The sequence below is a fragment of the Ailuropoda melanoleuca genome, chromosome 2 (assembly GCF_002007445.2).
Source record: "Ailuropoda melanoleuca isolate Jingjing chromosome 2, ASM200744v2, whole genome shotgun sequence".
NCBI classification, from domain to species: Eukaryota; Metazoa; Chordata; class Mammalia; order Carnivora; family Ursidae; genus Ailuropoda; species Ailuropoda melanoleuca.
The window spans coordinates 63,216,810-63,236,723 of NC_048219.1; the positions used below are offsets into that span (position 1 = coordinate 63,216,810).

At 40.8% G+C, this 19,914-nt stretch overlaps 1 long non-coding RNA gene across 1 annotated transcript in view; it reads right to left on the bottom strand.

Annotated features, from left to right (window-relative positions):
- LOC109489410 overlaps positions 1-17,210 on the bottom strand; it is a 44,117-nt gene extending 26,907 nt beyond the window's left edge. Inside the window, exons 1-2 of the long non-coding RNA XR_004623311.1 lie at positions 17,180-17,210; positions 11,640-11,722 (exon numbers count right to left, since the gene is read on the bottom strand). This is a non-coding gene — a long non-coding RNA (uncharacterized LOC109489410). The remainder of the gene's footprint in view (positions 1-11,639; positions 11,723-17,179) is intronic.
- Between the last annotated feature and the right edge of the window lie 2,704 nt (positions 17,211-19,914).

Here is a 19,914-nt window from a genome sequence, read left to right on the forward strand (position 1 = left end):
ATAAAATAATGATAATTCTCTCTTTTACTTTCCATATCTAATTAAAAGCCAAATCTGCCTCCACTTATTTGGTATCTTATTCCCATGTGTATTATTTCTATTTTAGACTACAATAATAATAATAATAATACTGATATATTGTATTAATAAGGATACCTTATTGTGTATCCATGCTGCTTGGAATTCTTTAACTCATTAAATCCCAATGGGTCTTCTCGTCACCTTAGAAAGTGAGCACACCTTATGATATGCATATCATATCTTAACCTTACACATCTCTGTTCCAAACATCCCCAGCTTTAACTTATTTTTCCTTCCTTTTTCCCTATTAATCTGTTACATTATGGCCTTTAGTGAACCACATCTCCCAGTGTTCACACACGTGTATAGTCCCTTTCCCTTTAACTGGATTAAAACTGTGACTTGCTTCAACCAACATCATGTAGCAAAAGTGACACTGTGCCAGTTCGAGGCCTCAACTTAAAGGAGACCCAGCAGCATCCATTTTGGCTACTGGGAATCTTGAACTGCCATGTAAGAAATCTGGCTACCTTGCTGCAGAGACCACATGGAAAGAAGCCACATAGAGAGGCCATGTTGAAAGGAAGAAGCCGTGAAACTACATGGAAAGAGAGAAAGAAACCAGCTCAGCTGTCTCAGCTGAGCCTGGCATTGATTATACAATCATGAGAAAATTAATGAGCTAACCAATTAGGTAAAAAAGAAATAATAAAATGGCCTCATCCTGGAACACCCTTGCCAAGACCTACCTCTTACTTCAGGTGGTGTTTCTCAAAGTCTGGCCTGCAGCCCACCTATATCAGAATGATGTGGGATGTTTATTTGAAAGGGAAATTTTTGATCTAACCCCAGAATCTCTTGGGCAAGACAGGGGAATCAGCATCTTTAATAACACTTCCCCACTTTATTCACAGACACAATAAAGTCTAAGCATCTGCTTAGTCTTTCTCCTGCCCGTTCTCCACACTGTTCTAAGCCTACCCTCTTTTTTTTAACAATCTACTGCTCTACTCTCAGAAGTTTGATCCTGTTGGTTGCTCAAATGCTGAATGAGAATTCTAGGTCAAGTAATTTCTTAAGGTTGGTATTTTCCTCTCACCTATCCAACTCGGTTCTGCCTGGGTCTCTCACACTGCACCCAGCTTGTCTTCAGGATCCCTCCTGGTTTTGAGTTGCATCTCATATTCCAGCTGAAGAAACTCATGCCTTTGAAGACCTGAAGTCCTTGACTCTGCACACTGGTTCTGATTCCCTTCTTATTTCTCAGTCAGCCACAGCAACTCTCCTCATCCTTAAAAATTCATGATGAGAGTGTTTAAAAATAGTTCAATACATAGTTAAATATAGAAAAATATACAGTGGCTTGTCAGTGAGGAGTTGACATTAGTGAACTCAGTGAGATCACTTGCAGGGGTGTGGTGAAGTCAAAAGCCAGATTTTGCAGTAGGTTGAAAAATAGGAGCTAGAGCTTAGTACATTTTTATCAAGATAGGAAAGACTAAGCATCTTACACGTGGAGGAGAAAGAATCAGTAAGGAAGAAAAATTTAACAAAATAATGGGTGTGTTGAGAAAGGTGAACCAGAAGGGATGGGAATTGATTATAAAATAAGGTCCCAGAGAAAAAGGAAAGGTGATACAGTTTTCTATTGCTACAAAACAAATTATCCAATCAGTTTTATTATCTCATGTTTTTCAGGTGAGGAATTCAGGCAGCGCTCAGCTGGGCAGTTTTTATGCCCTGTGTAATGTCAAATGAGGTTATTTGCCAGATCTGTTGGTGGATGGGTTAGTCTGAAAGGTCCAAGATGGCTTCATTCACATGTCCAATGCCTTGGAAGGAGTGCCTAGAAGGTTAGAGTCAACTGAGACTGTCAACCACAAGGCACCTACAGGTGGCCTTTCCCAGAGCAGTCTCAGGGTGATTGGCTTTCTTACATAATGGCTCAGGCTTCCAAAAAGAATATTCCAAGTGTCCTGGACAGAAGCTGCATGACTTCTTATGACCCAGTGTTTGTTTGTTTTTTTTAAAGATTTGTTTATTTATTTGAGAGAGAGAGGTGGGGGGGGAGCAGAAGGAGAGGGAGAAAGAGAATCTCATGTAGGCTCCCTGCTGAGCATGGAGCCTGACACAGACTGAGATCACGACCTGAGCTGAAACCAAGGGTAGGACACATAACTGATGGAGCCACCCAGGTGCCCCAGGACCTAGTCTTTTAAGTGCCAGAGTTACTTCTGATTAATTCTATTGGTCAAACAAGTCACTATCCTTAGAGACTCAGCCCAGATTCAGGGGAGGGGAATTAGACTGCACTTCCTGGTGGTAAGAGTGTCAAAGAACTTACAGCCATTTTTAATCTTCTACAAAAGGGGTGGGTCTGATAAAATCAGAGAACACATAAAAGACTTGCCTTGGACATGAAGAGAGACCACCTCTATTGGACTTCTAAATGTTGGAGTATCCAGAGCTCTGATCCCAGCTCTCTCTACATACTGGGTCCCTAGGTGATTTCATCTAGTCTTGTTGCTTCAAAGACCTCTGTATACTGTTAACTTTCAAGTTTATATCTCCAGAGCCAAATCTCTCACCTGAGTCCAGACATGGATATCCAACTCCTTATTCAACATATCCACTAGGACGTCTACTAAGTACCTCAAATTTAGTATGGACAAAACAAAGCTATTGATTTCTACCCCACCCAAATCTGCTTTCTCTAGCCTTCCTCATCCTAATGAATAATGCAAATACATACTAAGTTGCTCAGGACACATAACTAGGAGCACTACTCGCCTCTTCTCTTTTCCTTACACAGCACCCTCAGTCCATCAGTAAGTATCTACTACAAATTCATCAACAGGTCCTATTGGCTTCAACTTCCAAACTATATCCTGAACCCAACCACTTCTTTCCATCTCCACTCTTCTTGTCTAAGTCAATGCCATCATCACCTCACTGGTCTCTGTGCTCTACTCTTGATCCCCCGTTGTCCCTCCGTCCACATAGTACCCAGAGTAATCTCTATAAAGTGTAAACCAAATACAGTTGACCCTTGAATGACATGGGCATTAGGGGCACTCGTGCAGTAGAAAATCTACATCAGGGCACCTGGGTGGCACATAGGGGCGCCTGGGTGGCTCAGTCGTTAAGCGGCTGCCTTCGGCTCAGGGCGTGATCCCGGCATTGTGGGATCGAGCCCCACATCAGGTTCCTCTGCTGGGAGCCTGCTTCTTCCTCTCCCTCTCCCCCTGCTTGTGTTCCCTCTCCCACTGGCTGTCTGTCTCTGTCAAATAAATAAATAAATAAATAAAATCTTTAAAAAAAGAAAGAAAATCTACATACAATTTTGACTCCTCCAAAACTTAATTGCTAATAGCCTCTTGTTGACCCTAAGTCTTGCCAATAACATATACAATTAGCACATATTTTATATGCTATGTGCTGTATTCTTACAATAAGTAAGCTAGAAAGAAGAAAGTGCTAGTTAGAAAATATAAGAAAGAAAATACATTTACAGTACTGTAAAAAATCCATGTATAAGTGGACCCGCACAGTTCAAACCTGTGTTGGTCAGGATCAGCCATAATACAATTTCCCTCTTTAAAACCCTCTAGGGGCGCCTGGGTGGCACAGAGGTTTAAGCGTCTGCCTTCGGCTCAGGGTGTGATCCTGGCGTTCTGGGATGGAGCCCCACATCAGGCTCCTCTGCTATGAGCCTGCTTCTTCCTCTCCCACTGCCCCTGCTTGTGTTCCCTCTCTTGCTGGCTGTCTCTATCTCTGTCAAATAAATAAATAAAAATCTTAAAAAAAAAAAAAAAACCCTCTAAAGGGGAGCCTGGGTGGCTCAGTCAGTTAAGCATCTGTCTTCAGCTCAGGTCACGACCCAGGATCCTGGGATGGAGCGCTACGTCTGGCTCCCTGCTCAGCAGGGAGTCTGCTTCTCCCTCTCCACCCTGTTTGTGTTCTTTCTTGCTATCTCTCTTTCTCTCTCAAATAAATACATTAAATCTTAAAAATAAATGAATGAATGAATAAATAAATAAATAAAACCCTCTAAAGACTTCCCATTGCATTCAGGACAACCTACAAACTTATCATCAGGATTCATGAGGCCTCCCCAAATCTTGTTCCATCTGCCTCTGTTCTGGTGTCCACCCTTCCCCTTGTTCCCATTGACCTTCTTTCTGTTCCATGAACCCACAAGGCTTTTTCCTGGCTTGGGCCATCCACCTGTTGCTCACTCTGCTTGGAGAGCTCCTCTGGATCTTCATGTGGTTTCTCCTTTTTATCACTTAGGTGGTAATAAGTGACTCAAATGTCCCTTTCTCAGAGAGGCCTTCCCTGACCACTGTAGCCAAAGTAGTGCCACACCTCCCCAGTCCCCTGCGGCTCAGAATCCTAGTGTACCTCCTTCGTAACATTTATCAGTGCTCAACGTTCTTATTCATTTCTTCTTAATAGGTTTATTGCCTGTCCTCCCTCACTAGAACATAAACTAGAAACATAAATAGGGGGTGCTATTACTGTTTATTCTCAGCTGATTTTCCAGGACTCTGAACACTGTGGGCCCCAAAATAGGTATACAATGAATGTTCATTTAAACTGGTTATTTCTTGGGGTGCCTGCCTGGGTGACTCTGCCATTTAAGCATCTGCCTTCGGATCGGGTCATGATCCCGGAGTCTGGAGATGCAGCCCCCTGCATGATCTCAGGGTCCTGGGATCGAGCCCCACGTAGGGCTCCCTGCTCAGCAGGGAGTCTGCTCCTCCCTCTTCCTCTGCTCCTCTCCTTCCTCACGCTCTCTCTCTCGAATAAATAAATAAAATCTTTAAAAAAATTGGTTATTTCTTTATTCTGCAAGTAGGTTGAGAGAAGTGGGGGGAGAAAGGAAAGCTTCCTTTCCTCTGTAATATGGGACATAAAATATTTGGCTGTTAGAAACAGGTCGGGCAGGGATTTCGGAAAGGTAATGAATCATTTTAGACTCTTCTCTCACTGTTCAAATGTAGTATTTTTTATTTTTATTTTTTGAGAGATTTTATTTTTTAAGTAATCTCTACACACAATATGGGGCTCAAGCCCACAATCCTGATATCAAGAGTCACAGGTCCTTGGACTGAGCCAGTCAGGTGCCCTCCAAATGTAGTGTTTCCTTTTTTTTTTTTTTTTTTTAAATCAGTAGTTTAAAGTTCTGTTGTTTCAATTCTAATGAACATTCCTTAAAAAGTAATTTTATGGAGCAAAGAATTTGATTTTTTACCCCTGTAGACAGCACTGGCTTTCAAAACACCAATCCCACATCTTTTCCAATTCTGGCCTAGAACTGATTTCCTTTAATCCATTGTTTTTGTTTTGCTTTTGTTTTTGTTTTTTTCCTTCCTGTCTTTACAGGATCTGCTATATCTGGTCCTAACAACAGAAGACGGAACTCAGGAAAGCACAGGGTCAATTATTTCTCTCCTTAGGGCCTTTCATTATAGTCTTAAGCGATTCCTTTCATGCACCCATACCCATACTTCTATCTCTGCTTCCTGTCAATAAAGTCTAGGTGTTTTGCAAGAATTAAATTCATAGTTTAATATGCTTCTATCTCTCCTTCCCATCAGCAATCTGTATATTTTGCAAGAATTAAATATGTGTTTCTCAGGGGCGCCTTGGGTGGTTCAGTTGGTTGAGTGTCCGGCTCTCGATTTCAGCTTAGGTCACGATTTCGGGGTTGTGGGTCTGGCTCCATGGTCAGCATGGAATCAGCTTGTCCCTCTCCTGCTCTTACCCCCTCTCTCACGTGCTCTTTCCCTCTCTAATAAATAAAATCTTTTTAAATAAATAAAGAAATACGTTTGTAATTTTCTATATTTGAACAAAAAGTTCTCTATTCGAGGTGTATCTGGGCGGCAAAATTTATTTTCTTAATCAACTTTTTAATGATGTTTTCTTTTCTTTTTTTTTTTTTTTTTTAAAGATTTTATTTATTTATTTGACAGAGATAGAGATAGCCAGCGAGAGAGGGAACACAAGCAGGGGGAGTGGGAAAGGAAGAAGCAGGCTCATAGCGGAGGAGCCTGATATGGGGCTCGATCCCATAACGCCGGGATCACGCCCTGAGCCGAAGGCAGACGCTTAACCGCTGTGCCACCCAGGCGCCCCTTTAATGATGTTTTCTTAAAATGGCTTTTATGACACTTTTTCATTTTTATTGGCTCCCATATACCACTCCTCTAGAATGTTGTGGTGAACTAGAGCTGAGTTTATGAAGGTGATGAAAAGAGTAATTAAACAAAGAACTACTTCTGACAGATGAAAGCACTGTTCATTATTTTCCTTAGAAAAATGTACATCTATACACAGCACTACAGATTTTGGAAACCAGATCAACCTGCTGGACATGCTGAACTAGTTCTAGACTATTCCCCAAGTGGAAAGCAACATGTGTGATTCATTTCTGAGACCTTTCAGAAAGCCAAACATGTTCCATGTGTTATCTCATGTCAATAACTTCATTCCGGTTTGTGACTTGCCTTTTTGTGGTTCACAGTGTGGCTAAAAAACCAGAACCGACACGGACACACAGCCACACACACGGACACACAGCGATCACCAGTCAGTGGCCAGGCACCCTGCAGGGCCCTCGCACCTAGCCCAGCCCAGGAATTTTAGGAACAAACCTCTGCTCATACATGTGTCTAGAGACTGAGAGCTCTAAGAAATGAAACATTGCTCCAACCTCTTTTAGCCTCTGCCTGATCTGGAATCTTGTTTGTCAACCACACATGCAGGAGGAAAGAACACAAAATCACTCTGCTTGTGGGTCTGTGATTGTTCTCTGTTGTTGAACAGCAGATTGGGGCTGGGACTTTCCCGGATCTATTTCCTTACCTCCAAGCAGATCTGGATGTAAACTATTCACAGACTAAATAAATAATAGTTTAATCCTTGCGAATCTCCAAAGAAGATTCCACGGCATGTAGCCATTCTTACTCCAACCTGCCAAACGTAACCTTCATTTTCCCAGGCTGTACTTGGGGCTTTTGAGTATGTTGATGACAAGATGGGTGGTATTTGGTTCTAAGTTCCCACTCCAGTGTTCTTATAAGGACACCTAACTTCCTCTCACTTTCCTGGGCCTCAAGCGGTCTCTCTCTTGGGCCCTGGGAGCTTTTTCCTTGCTGCTCCAGGATCAGCCCTGCAGGCAGGACTCTGCAGGTCTTTCCCTACTCCTACTGGGGCTCTGCTCAAAACTGGTGGGGGAGGGGTGGGGACTCCTATCCCCTTCCTTCCGGTGATTAATGCAGATCTTTCAGCACTAAACTAGCCCTCAGGCTAATGCAGTTTAAGCCCCGCAGAGGCAGCCTTCTTTTCAGTTTCACTGTTCTTTTTGTTAAGGACTTAAAACAAGTTTTCTCAGACGCTAGGCCTGAAAAGCATTGATCTGTGTCATAATAAGCAATTCACATGCAGACAGCTTNGCAGATTGTTAGAAAAGGTCTCTTTCTTCTTATTTTGTTTAGGAAATAGAATGAGGGTATTTTGGGGACTGGCCATCAATACCAAATTCTTGTATCATCTCCTCCGGAAGGCTTTGAGGCTTTGAGACCCTCATACAAATAATACTCTCTTACTCTGATATCTTAGACTTTACCCAGTGAACTTATAAATTGCACATCTTTCTGTTAGCCCCCTATTTGACCAAGGTGGGCCTTGTCTATACAGCATCTCCAACACTTTCCAAGTGTAATGGAATTCCCAGGGAGTATATGCCTCATTCTGCACAGCGATTCTTGGCACCAGCTTCTCTTTTCCACTAGTTTCAACTTACTCCAGTCCTTCCACCCTCCAACCAACTCCTACACATCATGATGACAAAGCTCTTAGCTAAAAAGAGCCACCACCACTTCACTGAACACAGACACACACACCCGTGCACACGTATACAAGTATTGAGCTCTTGGATTTAAATTATTCCAAAGATGGAAATATGTTTGCATGTTTGCTTTGGAGACAAAATAGGCAACACTTCCAAGTCAATGTTGAGAACTACTTTCCTATTGTCTATTAATTGCAAACAAAACAGGATTTTAGAGTTTGCTGCCACCATAATCCAAGCCACCATTCTCTCTTGCCTGGACTCCTAAAACGATTTCCGACTTCCGCTGTTCCCCACCTCCAACATTCTCCACACAATATCCGGTGTTCCTTTAAAATTAGGTCCTGTCACTTCCTCATTTAAATCCCTTTGATGGCTGCCCATTTGACGAAGAATAGAATCCAAACCCCCTATTCTAGCCTCCAGGGCCCTCACCTCCTGCGCGCCCCCTCCCACCCCCGGCCCCACTCTGCTCCAGTCAAACAGTCCTCTCTCCCTTCCAAAGGCCCCAACAAGCTCTTCCCTGAATTTGGACCTTGTACTTGCTGCTCCACTGCCTGGAAAGGCTATTTCCCTGGTTCAGTCCATAGCTGGCTCCTTCTTACTCTTTAGGTTTCAGATTAAATGTCACCTTCCCAGAAGGACCTGCCCTGCCCATCCTATTATGGCAACGATAATTATTATATTGTTACTACTTCTACAGTCATAGTAGTAGTAGCATGATTAATATGACAACAGATAAGAAGAATAGTAGGTCGTCCCTATTATTCTCTATCATTGACCTTTGTTATTTCCTTCAAGATGTTCTTGTCCTTCATGACTTTCTATTTGTTAGCTTCTCAACAGGATCAGCATTGTCTGTCTTGTTCACTGCTAGGTCTCTGTCTCCTGGTAGAGTGACTGGCATATATACTCGGCAGTGAGTACATACTTGTTGAAGAAATGAAGTTTGAGGATTAGAAAGTAATTTAGAAGTCATTTTATCCATCTAGTCCCTTACCCTAATCCAGAGCTTTATTTTCAGCCCTCTGTCATGCAGAGGTTACTTTAATAGAGGTGTTTATGCTCGTGGAGAACAAAAAAAGAACAACAGGGAGGAGCTGCTTCCCTTTCCCTAATTGATTTTACCTTACTTGTTCTGACATCAGCTTTGCTTTTTACCACATAGACAAATATTCATATGAGTCATTTATTCTTAACTAAACAGCTAATCATATGACCACTCCTTTTGGGGGGGTTGTTAGACTCGAATGGGTTCTAGACTAATTATCATCTAGTTGTTCACAGAATCTTAAAGATTTTGTTTATTAATGTCTCTAATTAGCCCTTAATGAAGTGTTTTCCAAGCCATGGGCTTAGACTCATTAGTGAGTAATGATATCTATTTATTACATCACAACTGGCACTTGAAAAATAGAATAGAAAATACAAGAGTGCTTTGCATATTGTAAAGATAAGTACTGTCTGGTGAAACTTTTGTTTCAATCATATATGTGATTTTGTATACATGTGTGTATTACATCTTGAAGTAAAATATATTTCTTATCGTGGGAAATAAACAATAAAAACAGCAACAACAAAGTCTGAAGTCCACTGCCGAAATGAACACTCAGCATCCAATGGTAGAAAGGAAGCTATCTGGCAGTCCCAGGATGACATTTGGGTTGGCCTTCTGGGCCCTCTTCAGCCAGAGTGTTGAGGCTGTTCAGGACTGAGGGGGATGAGGGTGATAATTCTGCCATACTTCTAAATGAAAGCACTACCTTACAGCCTGGAAACAGAAAAATGTTCTAGCAACATGGGGACCACATCAGCTATTTGAAATAAACTACAAATACAACAAAAAAATTCTTTTCCTTATTAGTTCTTCAGTACCTGTCTTCTGTATTCCTATATCAGAATAACTTCGGCTTAGCAGATTATGGCTAAAATGGCCAGGAATCTGGTAAGAATTGTGTTGGAAGGGAAATGAATGAAGAAGTTCAGGAGTTAGGCCCCAAAAGAACATTGTGAGTTCTTTTTGTGCCAATTTTCTTCTGATGGCTTCTCCTTTTACGAAGAAGCAGGAATGAAGATCATCCACTGAGAATGAGGATGGAGGTTAGAGGAGAGGAGAAGGCAGGAAGCAGAGGGACACGAATGCAGTAAGGAAACATAACATGATTATGGTCAGCACTAAAGGATGTGTATTTAAAGTCTCAGGGTCGTGAGATCCAGCTCTGTGTCAGGCTCTGCACCATTGGGTCGTCTGCTTGGATTCTCTCTCTCCCTCTCCCTATGCGCCGCCCCCCCCAGTCACTCAAATAAATAAATAAATCTTTTTTTTTTTTTAAAGATTTTATTTATTTATTCGACAGAGACAGAGACAGCCAGTGAGAGAGGGAACACAAGCAGGGGGGGGGGGAGAGGGAAGAAGCAGGCTCATAGAAGAGGAGCCTGATGTGGGGCTCGCCCACAACGCCGGGATCACGCCCTGAGCTGAAGGCAGACGCTTAACCGCTGTGCCACCCAGGCGCCCCAAATAAATAAATAAATCTTAAAAAAAATAATAAAGTGGGTCTAGCGAGGACAGTACATGTTCAGCTGGGGGATGCAGGCATGTAGCAATCGGAGAGTTGCATTTAACCACAGATGAAAGATAAGTTTTGTTTAGGGAGATTGAATAGCATAAACAAAGTTTAAGTGCCTAGAATTACATGATGTGTAAATATACTAAAAAAAAATCTTCTAGGAATCAGTTGCAATACATTTGGCTCCAATGTCCACCCAGAAAGCTGAGAAACAGCCTGGCACTCTCTTCCTGCAAGGGAACTGGGTAGCACACCACACTGAATTAAATAGGCTTTATTGGCATTCCCCCCAGGTCTTCTGACTTAGCTGTGAATCTCCGCTACAAGGATCATTCAAGTATCTGATTGAGCCACCTGTTTTCATGTTTTACAATATCAGGAGGGCCTTTTATTACCACACTGGCCAGAAACAGCTGGAAAAAACTGAGTCCCCATTACAAAATGAAAACTATAAACAGTTCACTAGACAGTTAATTTCTGCAAAATTCCAGAATATGTCAACAAACCATAATTAATATTCAGTGGGGGGTTTATATTTCTCTGCAGTGAGAAGCCAGTAAAGCTAGGGATTTATCTCTAGTCTAATGTGATGTCTTCTTTTCTTGCATTAATCAAATCCAAACTCAATCCTCTTCTGTGTAATCCCCTCTGCACATCCCTCCTTAAGATGTGTACCTTGTTGAATCGGAGTCTTTATAACCATCTACGAAAAATGCTCACTCTCTACTTCGCATTCATTTACAATAACTTTTGTCTTTCATTCAAAAAATCTTTATCAAACACATGTTATATGACCAGACCACACCTGGCCCTGGAGATGCAAAGTAAACCAGGTAAAATTGTCTCTGCCATTCCAGAGCTTTCTCTCTTAAATAAGCAGTCACAGTGGGTTGTGCTGGGTGCTTAGAAAAGAAAAAATGAAATATACAGTTGTCAGATAAAATACAGATGTTCAGTTAAATTTGAATTTCAGATAGATAATAATGGATTGGTATAAGTATATCCCATGTTATCTGCAACCCTGTAGAAGTTCAGGACAGAAGTTTTTAACCTAGTCTAAGGGGATGAGAAAACGCTTCCTCAAGAAAGGGACATTTAAACTGAAACCTAAATTGTATTTTATGCACCAAGTCCTTAGCAGTGATAATGGCAAAGTAGGATCCAGGTTTCTCTGCAAAATGCCTTACCGGTTCTTGGGGTGTGGCCATTGTGTCTCTCTTTCCGAAGTGTTCTTCCCTTAGAGTCAGGAGGAGGTCTTTCCAACTCTTCTCTTTAATGTAAAAAGAACAACTTTAAATTGGAGTCTAAGTTGAAAATTCTTTGTCCTCATTTGACAGAAAATGGCTACCACATAACCTTCTGTACTATTAAGTACTCTTCTGGGTTACAGTGGCTCAAGGTCTTAAGGTTTTATCACTTATGTCCATACCCATTTAGGAAACACAGACTATTTATTGGTGGTATAATTTTCAAAATGAATTATTTATGTATATTCTTCAAGTAGAGTACTTTTTGGATTTAAATAAAGAAGATTTTTTAAAAAGTGTGTGTGTGTATATATATGTGTGTGTGTGTATATGTGTGTGTGTGTGTATATACACACACACAAACATATATGGGCGCCTGGGTGGCTCAGTCGGTTGAGCGTCTGATTCTTGATTTCAGCTCAGGTCATGATCTCAGGGTCATGAGATTGAGCCCTGGGTGTGAGCCTGCTTAGGATTCTCTCTCTCCCTCACCCTCTGCCCTTCCCCACCCCTCCTCTCTCTCTCTCTCTCTCACTCAATAGATATATAAATAATTAATTAGAATACACACACACACACACACACACACACACACACACTTATACTAGAAACGCTGTCCCAGGTTTTCCCTGCCTGAATCTCTTCTGTTATTATCTGTCTTCAGGGCTATTTCTGACTAATGTGCGGTGTAAGAATGCCAGCTGTTTCTGGGGAAAACAACAAGCAAACCAATCCTTACCACTTCTCAATTAGTGGTACTAAAAATACTAGAATGTACTTCTGTGCTTTTCAGTGACTAGATTATTTCAATTAGCCCATTTATAAGCATTCAAACTTGTTAACCACCAAATCAGCTGGGCAAGATGTGAAGGTGGTGAAAGCAATTCTTTTGATTAAACTCAATCATTGTCACCTGTAGAGAAAGCTAACTGTTTATGTTTTAAGGGAATGTTGTCACAGATTAAAAAAAAAAATGAACCTCTCTCAGTTCTCTTTTAGTCTGACCTTGTAGGTCAAGGCATGCATGAAGAAGGCCTGTCTGTGTAACTGCAGACCATCACATCCCTGGCTGCCCCTCAGCTCATTGGCTTTCCCTCAGGGAGGAGATCACTCCTGCCAGGACCCACAAGATCTATAGCACGGCCCTTGTGTAGTGGACACATTTTGGAACATCTGCGTGGCTTGCAATGAACCTTTAACTTGTCCCTCACCTGTGGCAGCATCTGGCCACAGTAACTGGACTGGGACTGAGCTGCTGCTTCAGCTGAGCAGAGCCCCTTCGCAGGGAATTTGGAAGTGGGAATGGGAGAGAGAGAATGAGTCTTTCCATGTGGCTGGCTCTGTAAAAGTAAATTTGGGAGCTGTGGCTGCCATCTGCCAGCTGCCATATGGCTCAAATAACTGAGAAGGCCAGATGCTGAGGAAAACACTGAAGTGAGAAACAGTGAGTTCTCTGAGTTCTGCTGACCTTCCTGTTGCAATTCCAGTCCCGACACCTGGCTGCTTATAGTCCTTAGCTCAGTGACACCCTTACTTTCTTATAGTTTCCTCCTTTTCTACTTAGAGCAGTTCAAGTTGGTTTCTACTATCTGTAAACATAACCATCCTGAGGAGTCATAGGGCCCCCGGCTGACTCAGTCGGTGGAGCATTGACTCTTGATCTCAGGGTTATAAGTTTGAGACTCACCTTGGGTGTAGAGATGACTTAAAAATAAAATTTTAAGGATAACCCCCCAAAACAAACAAACAAAAAACAGCCTGCGGAATCCTGAGGGCCGGTGTTCTGCCCCACAAACCCCATGGAGAGACCACTGTTCCGCCAGGCACCCCCTGGTGGGCACCCTGCTCTTTCCTGAGTTCCTCATCAATCCTGCCGGGCAAGTCAAATGAGAAAACATGCATGAAGCAGAGTGGGAAGAACCGGACGGAACTGAATTCAGATCTAACCACATCATTTATTCACTGTTGGACCTTATAAGTTCCTTAAGTCATCTGAACCTCCACTTATCTATATATTAACACCTGCTTTGCAGGGTTGATTAAATGAAATAATGTATGTAAAAATTCTAGAAGAGGGTAAGCACACAGTAGGCACTCAACGTCTGATGGCTATAAATCGAATCATGGAATGGTGACCTATAAACATCCTGGCTCTTGGACCATTAGCTGTGGCGATGCTATCACTTGTTATTCAGGGACATGTGTAAGTGCTCCTTCACAGTAAGCAATGACATACTTACATGGTTTTCAATTTATCTGATATTAACATTACTTTGTGATGAGCACCCTCACAACTAAATCTCCAGGTGTATATTTTTTATTTTCTTAGGATAAATTCCTCTTAGGTGAAAGCACAGGTATGTTGTCCTGGTTCTTGACTCGTATTGCCAAGATTCCTTCCAAAAACCGGAACCTAGTTATACCTCCGCCAGCAGTGTATGCCTACGTATCAGTGTAGTAGACAAGCTGTCCCCCAATCCACCCTCCCTTTCTTCCATGATAACTGAGTTTAAGCAGAGTACATGGCTGCCCAGGCTGACTGCCTTTCCCAGCTCCCCTTGCCACCAAGTGTGGCCCTGAAACTAAGTGCTTACCATTGGATCATGAGATTTGCAACTTCCATATCATTTACTTAAAAGGAAACTGCTTGCCCTCCAGTGCTTCTCTTGCTTCCTTCTCCAAGGCTGAAACTCAACCCCACCTTAGACAAGTAAATGAGGACAACACTCTAGGGGATGGCAGAATAACAAGACTGAAGGACGTTGAGACCCTAAATGACATCATGGAGCAAAAACCCATCGCTTTAGTAGCCCAGAGTGCTCACCTCCAACCTGTTACATGTGTCTCTTTGCTACAAAAATCTCAGCCTGTATATTAATAGCATAGCGGGATTAATACATTTTTATTAGTAATAGACACATTGGAATACTAATCAATTTTATACAATTAGCAGGTTATGTATGACTGTATTATCTGTAAGAGCCCAAACTTACATGTTTCAGTATTTCATTTTAAAATAAGGATTATTTATATCTGCTCTAAGAAAAACTTCCTTTATTACAAAAGTGCACCAGGTTTTAGTGCCCATCACTCTGCCCTTCCTTCTCACAAGGTTTCTTTATTGTTAATGCATATTGTGCTTTTCCTTTCAGCGAGCTACTGAATTTCAGGTATATAATTGACCTAAGCAGATTTAAGCATATACTGTGGAGTTCCTTGTTAATTTCCAAGTATGAACTCACAGGTCAGATTTCTAGAGAATTAAATTAGTTGTACAATCCGCTATGGACTGTAGTGACCATAGTCGAATTTTTATGAAAGTAACTCCCTTGCTATTGCACTGGGCAGATGTTAACTACTTCTCTCCTGTGGAAGCCTGTGAAAGTGTGTAATATGTTACACTGATGCTCTATCATCATACATTTGTTGGATTACATATGAGAGCTTCTAGATTATATATGGATGATTCTAGAAATAAAGTGAACATTAAGGGAATTCATGTGAACTATTCCTAAGCAGATGTTTAATATTTTCTTTGCTCATTAAGTAAACATCAAATTGCTCTGTGATTAAAAGCTTCTTTGCTCCCTTTCTCTCAAGGATCACTGCTCTGTGCTGTCTACTGCCCATGTCTGAAAACAGGTGCTTCATTTATCTTACCCAGTTTTATGGTTATTTACCATAAAATGGCAAGGTAAATCCATTATTCTGTCATGGCTGAACCAGATATCACTACGAAATTTTCAATCCTACTTTTCTACCTTAATGCCATATGATGAAGATTATCTTATATTAAGTAAACATTCAGGAATCAAGATAGTCCTAAGAACTGGGTTATATCACTGGCCATTCTTCAATTGCAGTTCACTGATACTTCACCAGGATTCTCTCCATTTTTCGTTTCTCCTCCCTCATCCGCTGCTGCCTCTAACTCCCTTCTCATCTCTTCTGTACCTCACAATTTCTGCTTCTCATTACTTTGGTCCCCTGAAGGCTTATAATGGTCTCTAAGAATCTTTTCCGCTTCCCTTCAGCTCCTCCTACCAACTACTAACTTGCCTTCTGTATCTCACACTGGAACTCTTAAAGAAATCATCTGATCACTACCCTCGCCCCACTCTGGCAAAATTTTTTGGGCCAAGGCCTTTTTCCTACCTGTGGCAGGGAAAGTTCCTGAAAAAGAGAAGTGGACTGGTCACTCTGTGCAGAACATGGCCACCCAGGACTTATTCATCAGGAAACGTGGGAAGAGCAGTCAGTACGGCAGTCACTGAGATTGCCCCTATAGCAGTGAGTTATTTACAAATCTCTCGGGGTGTCCAGGTGGCTCAGTTGATTAAGCCTCTGTCTTAGGCTCAGGTCATGATCCCAGTATCCTGGAATTGAGTCTCTGCTCAGTGGGAGCTTGCTTCTCCCTCTCCCTGCCACTCCCCCTGCTTGCACTCTCTCTGTCAAATAAAAAAATAAAATCTTAAAAAAAAAAAAAATCTCTTTCGTCCTAAATGTGATCTTTTGAGGATAGGAGGCTTGTTTTAGGTATTCTTTAATGCTCAATGCCTTGTTGCTTGACACATAGTAGGTTCTCAATAAATTTTACTGAATGAATGAATGAATTGATGAATGGCTATCTTGGCTCCCCCACCAGACTGTTGGCTCCCTTGATTGGCCCCAGAGTTTGACACAGACCCTTAAAATTAATAAATTACAAGACTATCTTGGGGATTGTTTTAATAAATGCTGTTTTTAAAAAATAATTGAAGTACTAATAGAAAGGTTTTGTGATTTTGCTTTAATGATTTTAATTCTTGTTCACATCAATTTTAAATCTGTTTAGGAGTGACCCGGGATTAGAATTTGTCTTCTCCTGCATGTTAAATACTCCCCAATTAGAATTTGCAAAACACTAACTTAGATTGGTTTTCCTTAATTTGTCTGAATAATATTTTATAGCAGTTCTCTGCATAATTAAAATTCCTTTGTGCAGATAGCAGGTATGCCTTTATGTATTTGTTGACTTTCTGTGAGCTACTGAGTCATTGACCCTGATGCTACAGTGAGGGTGGTTTGCACCACAGATAGCTTAATCATCCCCGTGGTAACACGGAGCCTTCTTGCCTACTACTTCTTCCCACATCTTTGTTATATTTAAAGGAGGAAATCATTATTTATTCTAGATTTGATGTTCTGATGTTTTTCAGGACACAAATTCCTAACCTCAGCATTGTTGTATATAAAACATTGCCATAGCAACAATAAAAATAGTGATTATAAATAATACCTTACGAAATGAAAAATGACCTGCCGATTCTACATCATTTTAAGATTCAATACTTTTTCCCCTCAATTTTGCATCCCAATTGCGAAGATATTGAAATTAAACTGTACTTAACCAAATGACTAATTAATGATTCTTACACATTTTGTAAAGGTAAACACTAAGTTGCATTATATGTTTAATTTGAAAATATGTTTGGGGGTACCTGGGTGGCTCAGTCAGCTGGGCGTCCAACTCTTGATTTCAGCTCAGGTCATGATCTCATGATCTCAGGGTCCTTAGGATCAAGCCCCATGTCGAGCCTTGTGTCGAGCCCTGTGTTGGTCTCCGTGCTCAGTAGGGAGTCTGCTTGTCTCTCTTCCTCTGCTCCCTTCCCTTCACTCCTGCACTCTCTCTAAAATAGATAAATAAATAAAATCTTTAAAAGCAGAAAATATGTTTGCTTATAAAAAATAATTCCTGCTCTTTGTAGTTAAATTAGACAATAATGACAGGCAAAAAGAACATTCAATAATGTAGTAATCTCCCTTCCCCATAGGTTATTATGTCTTTCCAATACCTTTCCATTAAGTATATCTGTGGGTGTGGTGGTGGCCAAGAGAGGACAGAGAGATAGAAAGATGCACTCCCACTCACCTAACCCTCCGCCCCCCCAGCCAATACATTTTGCTTTGTATCCCAAGTTTTTTGCTTAACACTATATTGTGGTATGGAATTGTCGAATCACTACATGATATACCTGAATCTAGTATAACACCATATATTAACTATGTTGGAATTAAAATAAAATAAAATTTAAAAATCATAAAAACAAAAAACCACCCCAATATATTGTGAACATTTTTCAAATATACGGTTGACCTTTGAATAAGACAGGTTTGAACTGTGAAAGTCTACTTATACGTGGATTTTTTTCCATAAGTACAGTAATGTAAATGTATTTTCTCTTTCTTGTGATTTTAATAACATTTCCTTTTCTCTAGCTTACTTTATTGTAAGAATACAGTATATAATATACATAACATACAAAATATGTGTTAACTGAATGTTTATGGTATTGGCTTTTGGTCAACAATAGACTATTTGTAGTTAAGTTTGAGGCAAGTCAAAGTTATACATGGGTTTTTAACTGCATGGGGTCGGCACCCCTAACTCTCTCATTGTTCAAGGATTAACTGTATTTACGACACTGTCACTTCTATTGGTTGACTAGGATAGATGTTTTTTTGAATGAACTTACCATATTTTATTTAACCAATACCCCTTTTGTTGGACATTTTAATTTTTTCAATTTTTCACCAATATCAAACATAAACCCAAAAAGAAAAAGGAGATAAAAAGAGAGAGACAGGGGAAGAGGGAGGGAGAGGAGAAGCAAGGAAGGAAACTGCAATAAACATCTTGCAGCATATATTATTAGTTACTTCCTGAGCGTGTATTTCCTTAGCACTATTTTGAAGTGGAATTGCTGGTTAATAGGAATGCACTTTTCAGACATTTTGTCAAAGAGCAATTGAGAACAGATGTAGTATCCTCTCTAACCCTGGATATTATCTTTTAAAATAATCCTTATCAATTAGATAGGCAAAGATGGCAATATAATATGCATTTTTTATTACTGATGAAAAGGAAAAATATCAATCTTTAGTGACCCTTTTTATTCTTTCTTTTCTATTTTACCTGCAGAAGTCCTTTACCCATTTTTCTATTTATCTTTTTCTTATTGATTTGTAAGACTTCTTAGCCCTTTGTCCCTACCCCCCTTCTTAATGAATCTCTACCCACAGTGTGGGCTCAAACTCATGATGCCAAGGTCAAGAGTTGCACACTCTAGCTACTGAGCCAGCCAGGCAGGCACCCCACATTTTCTTCTTTCTAGTTTGGCATTTGTCCTTTAATTTTGGGGTAAAATTTTCTCCTTCCAGTCTGGGATTTGTCTTTTTATTTGTTGGTGATTTCTGAAATAGTTTTTAGTTTTTTATGTGTTTTATTTTTTTTGTATAAGATTTTATTTTTAAGTAATCTGTACACCCAATGTGGGGCTTGAATTTACAACCCCGAGATCAAGAGTCGCAGGCTCTACCAATTGAGCTAGCCAGGTGCTCCATTTTTTTTAATGTATTTTAAAAATCAGTCTTTTGTTTTACATTTCATGCAATATAATTCCCATTTCCAAGATTATATAAATATTTTTTATATTTTCTGTTAATAATATGATGATCGTATTTTTATATTAAAATCTTTAATCCACCAGGAATTTATTTTGGCACAAGGTATATATTTTCCTTCCTTCAAACAATTGGGCACTGGTTCCTTAACTTATTGTATAATTTATACTTTCCTTGCTGACTAGAAATGCCACTTATTGGGGCGGCTGTGTCATGATCCTGGGGTTCTGGGATGGGGCAGATCCTGGGATCGAGCCCCACGTTGGGGCTCCCTGCTCAGTGGGGAGTCTGCTTCTCCCTCTCCCTCTGCCCCTCCCAGAGCTTGTGCTCTCGCTCTCTCTCTTTCTCTCTCTCTCAAATAAATAAATAAAATCTTTTAGAAAAAAAGGAATGCCATTTATTTATCTACTTGGATCTGAATGACTTTGAATTCTAATGTGAAAATATAGAGCTTTTTGACAGATCTAACCATTTTCCCTCTCAATCAGCAATTATGTGGAAGATGAGGAGATGTCAATTTAAATGCCAGAAAGATACCGAATGAATCTCTGGCTCCTTTTTCTTTAATCAGAGAATGTTAAAAATATTTTATAACAGGGGCGCCTGGGTGGTTCAGTCATTAAGCGTCTGCCTTCAGCTCAGGTGATGGTCCCGGCGTGCTGGGATTGAGCCCTGGGTCGGTCTGCTTCTCCCTCTGAGCAGGGAACCCGCTGCTCCCTCTGCATGCCGTTCCCCCTGCTTGTGCTCTCCTTCTCTCTCTCTGTCAAATACA